Genomic DNA, 8,319 nt, shown 5'->3' on the forward strand with positions numbered 1-8,319 from the left:
ACCTAGTCAGAATCAGTTGAAAATTCTGACCTGGGTTGTCTTTTTCCCCAAGGCAACTTCAGACAACAAATATGTGCCTTTTACTAAACACCAACCAATTCTTCAACAACTGGGTGTCCAATAATTCAACTCTGATACCACCCAGTGTGAGTAGAGATCCCCAAGTTAAGAGCTTGTCCCACAACCCAGCTCCAACTACAAATGCCATCTGCAAGCCCCGGGAACCAACCTTGTAGCCAACTGTCTATAAATCCAACAACTTCATCCTCAGTAATTTTTTTTTTTTTTTTTTTTGAGATGTAATCTCACTATGTTGCCCAGGCTGGAGTGCAGTGGTGTGATCTCGGCTCACTGCAACCTCCACCTCCTAGGTTCAAGTGATTCTCCTGCCTCAGCCTCCCCAGTAGCTGGGGTTACAGGCATGCACCACCATGCCTGGCTAATTTTTGTACTTTCAGTAGAGATGGGGTTTCACCGTATTGGCCAGGCTGGTCTCGAACTCCCGACCTCAAGTGATCCACCCGCCTTGGCTTCCCAAAGTGCTGGGATTACAGGAGTGAGCCACTGTGCCCGGCCAGGATCCATAATTTTCTAGAACTACTTGTAGAACTCAGCAAAACAACTTAGTTAAGGTTTTCAATTTGCTATATAAGATGGCAGCCAAGTATAGTAACTTAAACACCTGTAATCCCAACATGTTGGGAGATGAAGGCAGGAGGATCACTCGAGGCCAGGGGTTCGAGACCAGCCTGGGCAACATAGAGAGCCCCTATCGCTACGAAAAAATAAAATAAAATAAAATTTGCAGCTACATGAGCCCAGGAGTTTGGGGTTGCAGTGAGCTATGACTGCACCACTGCACTCCAGCCTGGGTGACAGAGCAAGACCCTATCTCAGGGGGAAAAAAAACAAAAAAAAAACAAAAAAACCCACAAGAACAGCCAGGTGGAGGAGAGGTATACAGCAAGAAAAGGGGAGAGATGGGTAATACTTCCCCTGCTGGGTCACCACCCACCCAACATATCAGCATGTTCACCAGCCTGGAAGCTGTCCCAATGTTGTCAGAAAAAAAATTTTTTTTGAGAGTTTTGCTCTTGCTGCCCAGGCTAGAGTGCAATGGTGCAATCTCGGCTCACTGCAACCTCCACCTCACGGGTTCAAGCGATTCTCCTGCCTCAGCCTCCCAAGTAGCTGGGATTACAGGCATGCGCTACCACACCCAGCTAAGTTTGTATTTTTAGTAGAGATGGGGTTTCTCCATGTTGGTCAAGCTGGTCTCGAACTTCCAACCTCAGGTGATCCGCCCGCCTCGGCCTCCCAAAGTGCTGGGATTATAGGTGTGAGCCACCGTGCCCGGCCCAAAAATTTTTATATAACTCAATCTCCAAACTCTATCCTTTTCCGAGGTCCAAAGATGACATTTAAAGTCCCAACCTTCTCGTCATGTGGTGTTCTTTCTGGTCACCAGTGTCCACCCTCAAATTATCTAGTGGCCCCACTCTGAGTACCTCATCAGCATCAGTTAAGGTGTGGTCTGAAAGGAGCTTGTTTGGAATAACAAGACACGCTTCTATCACTCAGGAAAATCCAACAATTTTAAGACCTCTATGCCAGGAACTAGGAACAAAGAAGACAGATTTTTTATCAGAGACCCTAATAAACTGTCATATTCATAAACCCTTTCTCTATCAGGCAGAATGAAAGTCTTTCCCTAGGTTAGCCCTGACAGACTTTCTCAATTTATGCAATGTATGCTCTGATTCCACCAACTCAATGAATGCAAACCAAACTGCTAATAATGTTGAATTTTATCTAAGTTCTACAGTCCTGGTGAATAGCTCTAATTGAAGAAATCACCTCAACCCCCCACCACCTAAGTCTTTGTGCTAAGCTGCCAAATGCAGAGAAGCAACCTTCCTATTACTTCGAATATGTCCCCTCTCCCCTCCTCTCTTTTTAACCTATAAAAAGGCCAAATAAAGACTCTCCAAATTCTAATTCTTTGCCTCATAAATGACCTGCTGAACTGTTCTGCCTTCATTAATAACTCAGAACGGGCCGGGCACAGTGGCTCATGCCTGTAATCTCAGTACTTTAGGAGGCCAATGCAAGCAGATCACTTGAGGTCAGGAGTTCAAGACCAGCCTGGCCAAAATGGTGAAACCCCGTCTCTACTAAAAATATAAAAATTAGCCAGGCATGTGGTACACGTGCCTGTAATCCCAGCTACTCGGGAGGCTGAGGCATGAGAATCACTTGAAGCCAGGAGGCGGAGGTTGCAGTGAGTGGAGATAATGCCACTGCACTCCAGCCTAGGCAACAGAGCGAGACTCCGTCTTAAAAAAACAAACAAAAAAACCAGACTGATTTCAGGGTAAAAGCCTCTGATGTAGGATCTGATTTTTCATCTTCCATCCTGCCCTCCCGTCCCACCTTCTTCGTAATCTTGTTTGCTCCTCCCTTTGAAACACAAACCCTCTTCTCCCTAACCTTACAGACGCTTGCAGATCTGATGCTTGGAGCTATCCCCCTTTTGCAGTACTCCTTTAGAATGAAGTCACCTCTTAGTTAAATCTAGATTTTACTCAAGAATGTCTAGCAGCACCCCCACAACAATAACAAATACAACTTCAGACAGGGCATCACCCCAACCCCTCTGCCTGTGGATCCCCAGCTTTCCAGGGCTCTGTAGCTTCTCTCAGTATAAAGGGGTCAAGCTGGGACACCTCCAGGGGAGGCTCCCTAGAAGAACCAACTCAATGACATGACTTGCAATTACCTCCCTTTGCAGGGTCCAGATTGGCCTTAACAGAGCCACCGGCCCCAGGTCTCTGCTCCCCGGTCAAGGCTACCTACTTCTCTTTATAAGCTTTCCATAGATATTTAAAGGAAAATACCCATATGTGATGAATCCAGCAGAATCACTCAAATTCAATGTTTATAGGAGGGAGGGAAACTAAGCCATATTTTATAGCTCAGCAAGAAAAGCATCCTCCTCTGGCAACAAATGTCATTTCATTACTATATTATGATACATATATATTGGTTTTCATCCATTTTTCCTGGCTCATAATTCTCACAGCCCTGTTATACTGCTGTGGCACTTTAGGCTTCAGAGGCAGGACTCAGAAGACAGACTCTCTCTCACTGACCTTCTCCTGCTGTCCTTCACCTGCCCAAGGAAGGAGTCTAATCTTCCCAGCTTTTCTGATTGTGGTCATCAGACACTCATTTCAGAAGGGGTCCTGTCCCATACCCTGGAGGAAGGAATGCTGCACAGAGAAGCCAAAAAAATCTGAACAGACAGGGCTTGGTGGATTTCTCCATTCGGTCTATCAGCATTAGATTCTACCTTTTTTGTCCAGCCAATTTCTACATAGTTATGAATCATGCCTATCCAAGGAGGTCTCAAAAAAAAGGCCCCAGAGGACAGGATTCAGAAAGCTCCTGGACAGCTCAACACATGCAGGCTTATAGGAAGGTAAACAAGAACTTATCCATCAGCTACGAGGGTGGCACATCCCAACCCCGGAGACAGAAGCTCCTGTGCTCAAGACCCTTCTAGACCTCACCTTATGTGTCTCTTCACCTGGATGTTTATTTGTATCCTTTAAAATATCCTTGGCTGGGCACGGTGGCTCACATCTGTAATCCCAGCATTTTGGGGGGCCGAGGTGGGTGGATCACTTGAGGTCAGGAGCTCGTGACCAGCCTGGCCAACATGGTGAAACCCCGTCTCTACTAAAAATACAAAAATTAGCCAGGCGTGGTGGTGTGCACCTATAATCCCAGCTACTCGGGAGGCCGAGGCAGGAGAATAGCTCGAACCTGGGCAGTGGAGGTTGCAGCAAGCTGAGATTGCACCACTGCACTCCAGCATGGGCCACAGAGTGCAAGACTCTGTCTCAAAAAAAGAAAAAAGAAAGAAACCTGAGAGTTAGGTATGGTGGCTCACACCTGTAATCCCAGCACTTTGGGAGACCAAGATGGGAAGATCACTGGGCAACATAGTGAGACTCCCAACTCTACGAGAAATAAATAAATAAATAAATGAAATGAAAGATGACTGTGAAGATGAGTAACTGTTTCCATGAGTTCTGCGAGCCACAATAGCAAGTTAAACCCAACGACAGCACAGGAACTCCAACTTGAAATCTGTGGGTTATAATTGGCCCAGACTTACCACTGATACCTGAACGGTAGGGAGTGGCGGGCAGGGAGGGAGGGATGTGGGGACTGAGCCATCAATCTGTGGGCTCTGAAACTATCTCAAGGGTAGATAATATCAAAACTGAATTGGGGCCGGGCGTGGTGGCTCAGGTCTGTAATCCCAGCACTTTGGGAGGCCGAGGCGGGCGGATCACGAGGTCAGGAGTCCGAGACCATCCTGGCTAACATGGTGAAACCCCGTCTCTACTAAAAATACAAAAAATTAGCCGGGCGAGGTGGCGGCGCCTGTAGTCCCAGCTGCTCGAGAGGTTGAGGCAGGAGAATGGCGTAAACCCGGGAGGCGGAGCTTGCAGTGAGCCGAGATCGTGCCACTGCACTCCCGCCTGGGAGACAGAGCGAGACTCCGTCTCAAAAAAAAAAAAAAAAAAAACTGAATTGGAAGAGACCCAGTTGCTGTCCACCGCAGGATACACTGCTTGCCTTTTGGTAGGGAGAAAACTCACACTTGTGGTCACAAAAGTCTTCTGTGTTGATGGTTGTTATTGAAATAGAAAACTCTTTGGAGTTTGAGTGTGTTCTTTCCACACAGAATTACTATTTCCATAATAATCATTTAGTACACAAAAAATCGTAATTGAGTACTTTTTTAGGTGTTGCTAAATGCTGTCCCACAGGATTTAGCATTAATCTGCCAAGTTCACATAACAGGAAACACACTTATCCACGGTCACAAATTCTTCAACCCACGAAGAAGAACTGAGGTTATGGAACATCTTTGTAATTCACCAGTATAATCCACCACACTTTCTTCTGAAAACAACTCATTTTTTCTATAACCAAAATGGAAGAGAGGTTTTCTCCCTATTTCTTTTCCCTGGTAGTATTTTCGTGCTAAGGCCTAGAATTCCATTTGAAATCACCCAATAGAAAAAGGAGCTGAGAAACTTACTACACAGGCTCTGGGAAGAAAAATAAGAATTTTTATAAGGGAATATAAGACTAGACTTTTTTTTCCCTAAAACCTACCTTCTTCTGGCATGTTTTGAAATACTTTATCTTCATCAATCTCCAATGATACAGTGCATTTTACAGTTATTAAAAAATTGAAGCTGATGGCCAGGCGCGGTGGCTCACGCCTGTAATCCCAGCACTTTGGGAGGCCAAGGAGGGCAGATCACTGAGGTCGGGAGTTCGAGACCAGCCTGACCAACATGGTGAAACCCCATCTCTACTAGACATACAAAATTAGCCAGGCGTGGTGGCAGGCACCTGTCATCCCAGCTACCTGGGAGACTGAGGCAGGATAATCGCTTGAACCCAGGAGGCGGAGGTTGCAGTGAGCCGAGATCGCACCATTGCACTCCAGTCTGGGCAACAACAGTAAAACTCCGTCTCAAAAAAACAAAAACAAACAAACTGAAGCTGAAATGAGTAAACCAATTTTTTCAAGGTGCTAAACCCAGGGAGGGGCAGTGCTGACCTGGAACACTCAAGCGTCTGACTCAAGTGTCAGGTCACATCATCCTATCACTGGGGACATCCCCCCACCTCCACGCTGCTCCCTGAAGTGCTCAGTGGCCACCCTCCCAGAAGACACTAAACTGTGCTTTTCAGGTTCTTGCAACACCTCAATGAGGGTGGTTTTCTCCTTTCACTAGACAGAGAATCCAGAGGACAGAAATCTTTTTTTTTTTTTTTTTTTTTGAGACGGACTCTTACCCTGTCACCCAGGCTGGAGTGCAGTGGCGCGATCTCGGCTCACTGCAACCTCCACCTCCCGGGTTCAAGCAATTCTCCTGCCTCAGCCTCATGAGTAGCTGAGATTACAAGGGTATATACCACCACGCCCAGCTAATTTTTGAATTTTTAGTAGAGTCGGGGTTTCACCATGTTGGCCAGGCTTGTCTCGAACTCCTGACCTCAGGTGATCCGCCCACCTCGGCCTCCCAAAGTGCTAGGATTATAGGACGGAAGTAATTTGTTTGATCTCCATACCAGAATTTGATTGGCTGACTAGCCATGTGTCCCCAAGGAATAGCAGGGGAAGAAAAGGCGTGTCCCAAGGGATTAGTTTTCTGCAATAATGATATAGGAGACTGCTCCCACCCCAGGGCATCCAGCTGCTCCCTGGGGAAGCCTCACCCCCACACCACAGGCTCTTTGGGAGGAGTGACCTAGGGGATGATATCCACTAGACTTCCCCAAGAGACTTGGCAGCTGTGGGCATCTTGGGCCAGCCCCAGGTAGTCCTGAAATCTAGGATCAGGAAAAGGCAGAGGGTGGGCTGAGGTCACACCACTGTAAAGTTTCCGAAGAGGAATCTCAACCCAAGACATTCTGGGAAGGTGTCTGTGTCTAGGGCAGATAAAGAGAGACACAAAGATTGTTCACGGTGGAGTGTCAGGAGGTTTTTCTCTCAAATGTTCACAAACACAAAGCAAATTTTTTTTTTTTTTTGAGACGGGAATCTCGCTCTGTTGCCCAGGCTGGAGTGCAGTGGCTTGATGTGGGCTCACTGGCGTGAACCCGGGAGGCGGAGCTTGCATTCTCCTGCCTCAGCCTCCCCAGTAGCTGGGACTACAGGCCACCACGCCAGGCTAAATTTTGTATTTTTAGTAGAAACGGGGTTTCACCGTGTTAGCCGGGATAGTCTCGATCTCCTGACCTTGTGGTCCGCCCGCCTCGGCCTCCCAAAGTGCTGGGATTACAGGTGTGAACCACCGCGCCCGGCCAAAGCAAATATTTTTAAAAGAGCTATATACTGCCCTCTAAAAAATGACAATTAAAATACTGCCTGTGTTTGAAACATAGCCTGGAGGACGAAGAAGTGATATTGTTGTGAACTGAATAAAGGAAATCCATGTTATGAAATGCGGAGAGGGATCAGGAAATCCCAAATTTGCTGCCAGCCTTAGAAGGCAGCCTAGGGACCACAGGCGCAGATTTGAGACCCTGCTTCGCGTATATTTGGGAAACTCAGATAAAATTCAAAGCTCCAGGTGAGAAAGGGGGAACTGGGGACCCCACAGCCTACCGCTCCTCTCACACGAACCCATACTCGAGGCAGGATTGCCCCCATGACCCTCCCGTGGCCCCCGTACAATCTGGGGAGACGCGGGGTAGCGGGCACGGAGCTGACCAGAGAGGGCGCTGGGGCCGGGGCCGGGGCCGCAGACCATTGTGCAGGGACCGGACCGGACGGGACGGCTCGGGGTCCCGGCTGCCGTCGCAGCCCCATCCCGCGGCCTGAGAGGAAGCAGGGTCAAGGTGCACCAGGGGGACATGGGTCCCAGATCCCGGAGTCACCCACGAAGAGGCCCAGGTCCCGCCACAGCCTATTCCTGCCGGTTCCAACCAGTCTCATCCTAGTCTCGGGACCCTCAGCCCCGCACACTCACCATTTCCTGGCTTCCAGGTGTCCCAGGGTCCTCCCTACGGCTCCTGCTGCCAGTACGGGTCCCAGTGTTACAGAGGATGCTACAGACATGTCTGTGGGTGTCTGTTAGCTACAGAGTAGGAGCCGCGTTTAGAGGGGCGAAGACGTCGCGCACCCACCTCCCGGCAGCGCCTGATCCACAGTTCTCAGGACCCTACCCCATGGCCATGATTGGATAGGGCTGCAGGTCCTGCCCCCTGGAGACTGAATAACAGAAGAGGCGATCTCTCTGCTGAGTGCAGCCGGATGAACACAGCCCTTGGCAGGCGGCTTCCTCCCAGTGCAGTGACCCGACCCCTCCTGGGGAGAAATTTGCTCTTAAGCAGAATTCCCTGATTGATTGTACTCAAGGCCCTGAGTGGAGCCGGATGAAAAGGTTCCAGACACAGCCCTTGGCAGACGGGCTTCCTCCCAGTGCAGTGACCCGACCCCTCCTAGGGAGAAATTTGCTCTTAAGCAGAATTTCCTGATTGATTGTACTCAGTGTCCCTTCCTGATTCTTTCTGCTGGACGGGCAATCATAAGTGTGCGCTAGGAATCCCAGACTCACTGTCCAGTGGCGCCACCTCCTGGCCTCAGAGCAGGAGGAGGGGTGTCTGATGTCCTCCAGGGATCAGGAATTTGGCATGAGGCTGCTGGCGACATGGCCAAGCCCTTCTCCCACCTGATCTCAATCTGCTTTTTCTTTTTTTTTTCTTTTTTTTTTTTTTTGA

The 8,319-nt window shown here is 48.7% G+C and overlaps 1 long non-coding RNA gene across 1 annotated transcript in view; it reads right to left on the reverse strand.

Moving 5' to 3' along the window:
* LOC105549477 overlaps positions 1–7,747 on the reverse strand; it is a 22,853-nt gene extending 15,106 nt beyond the window's left edge. Inside the window, exon 1 of the long non-coding RNA XR_001007543.1 lies at positions 7,569–7,747. This is a non-coding gene — a long non-coding RNA (uncharacterized LOC105549477). The remainder of the gene's footprint in view (positions 1–7,568) is intronic.
* Positions 7,748–8,319: the final 572 nt, after the last annotated feature.

This window comes from Mandrillus leucophaeus, unplaced genomic scaffold, assembly GCF_000951045.1.
Source record: "Mandrillus leucophaeus isolate KB7577 unplaced genomic scaffold, Mleu.le_1.0 Scaffold440, whole genome shotgun sequence".
Classification (NCBI taxonomy): Eukaryota; Metazoa; Chordata; class Mammalia; order Primates; family Cercopithecidae; genus Mandrillus; species Mandrillus leucophaeus.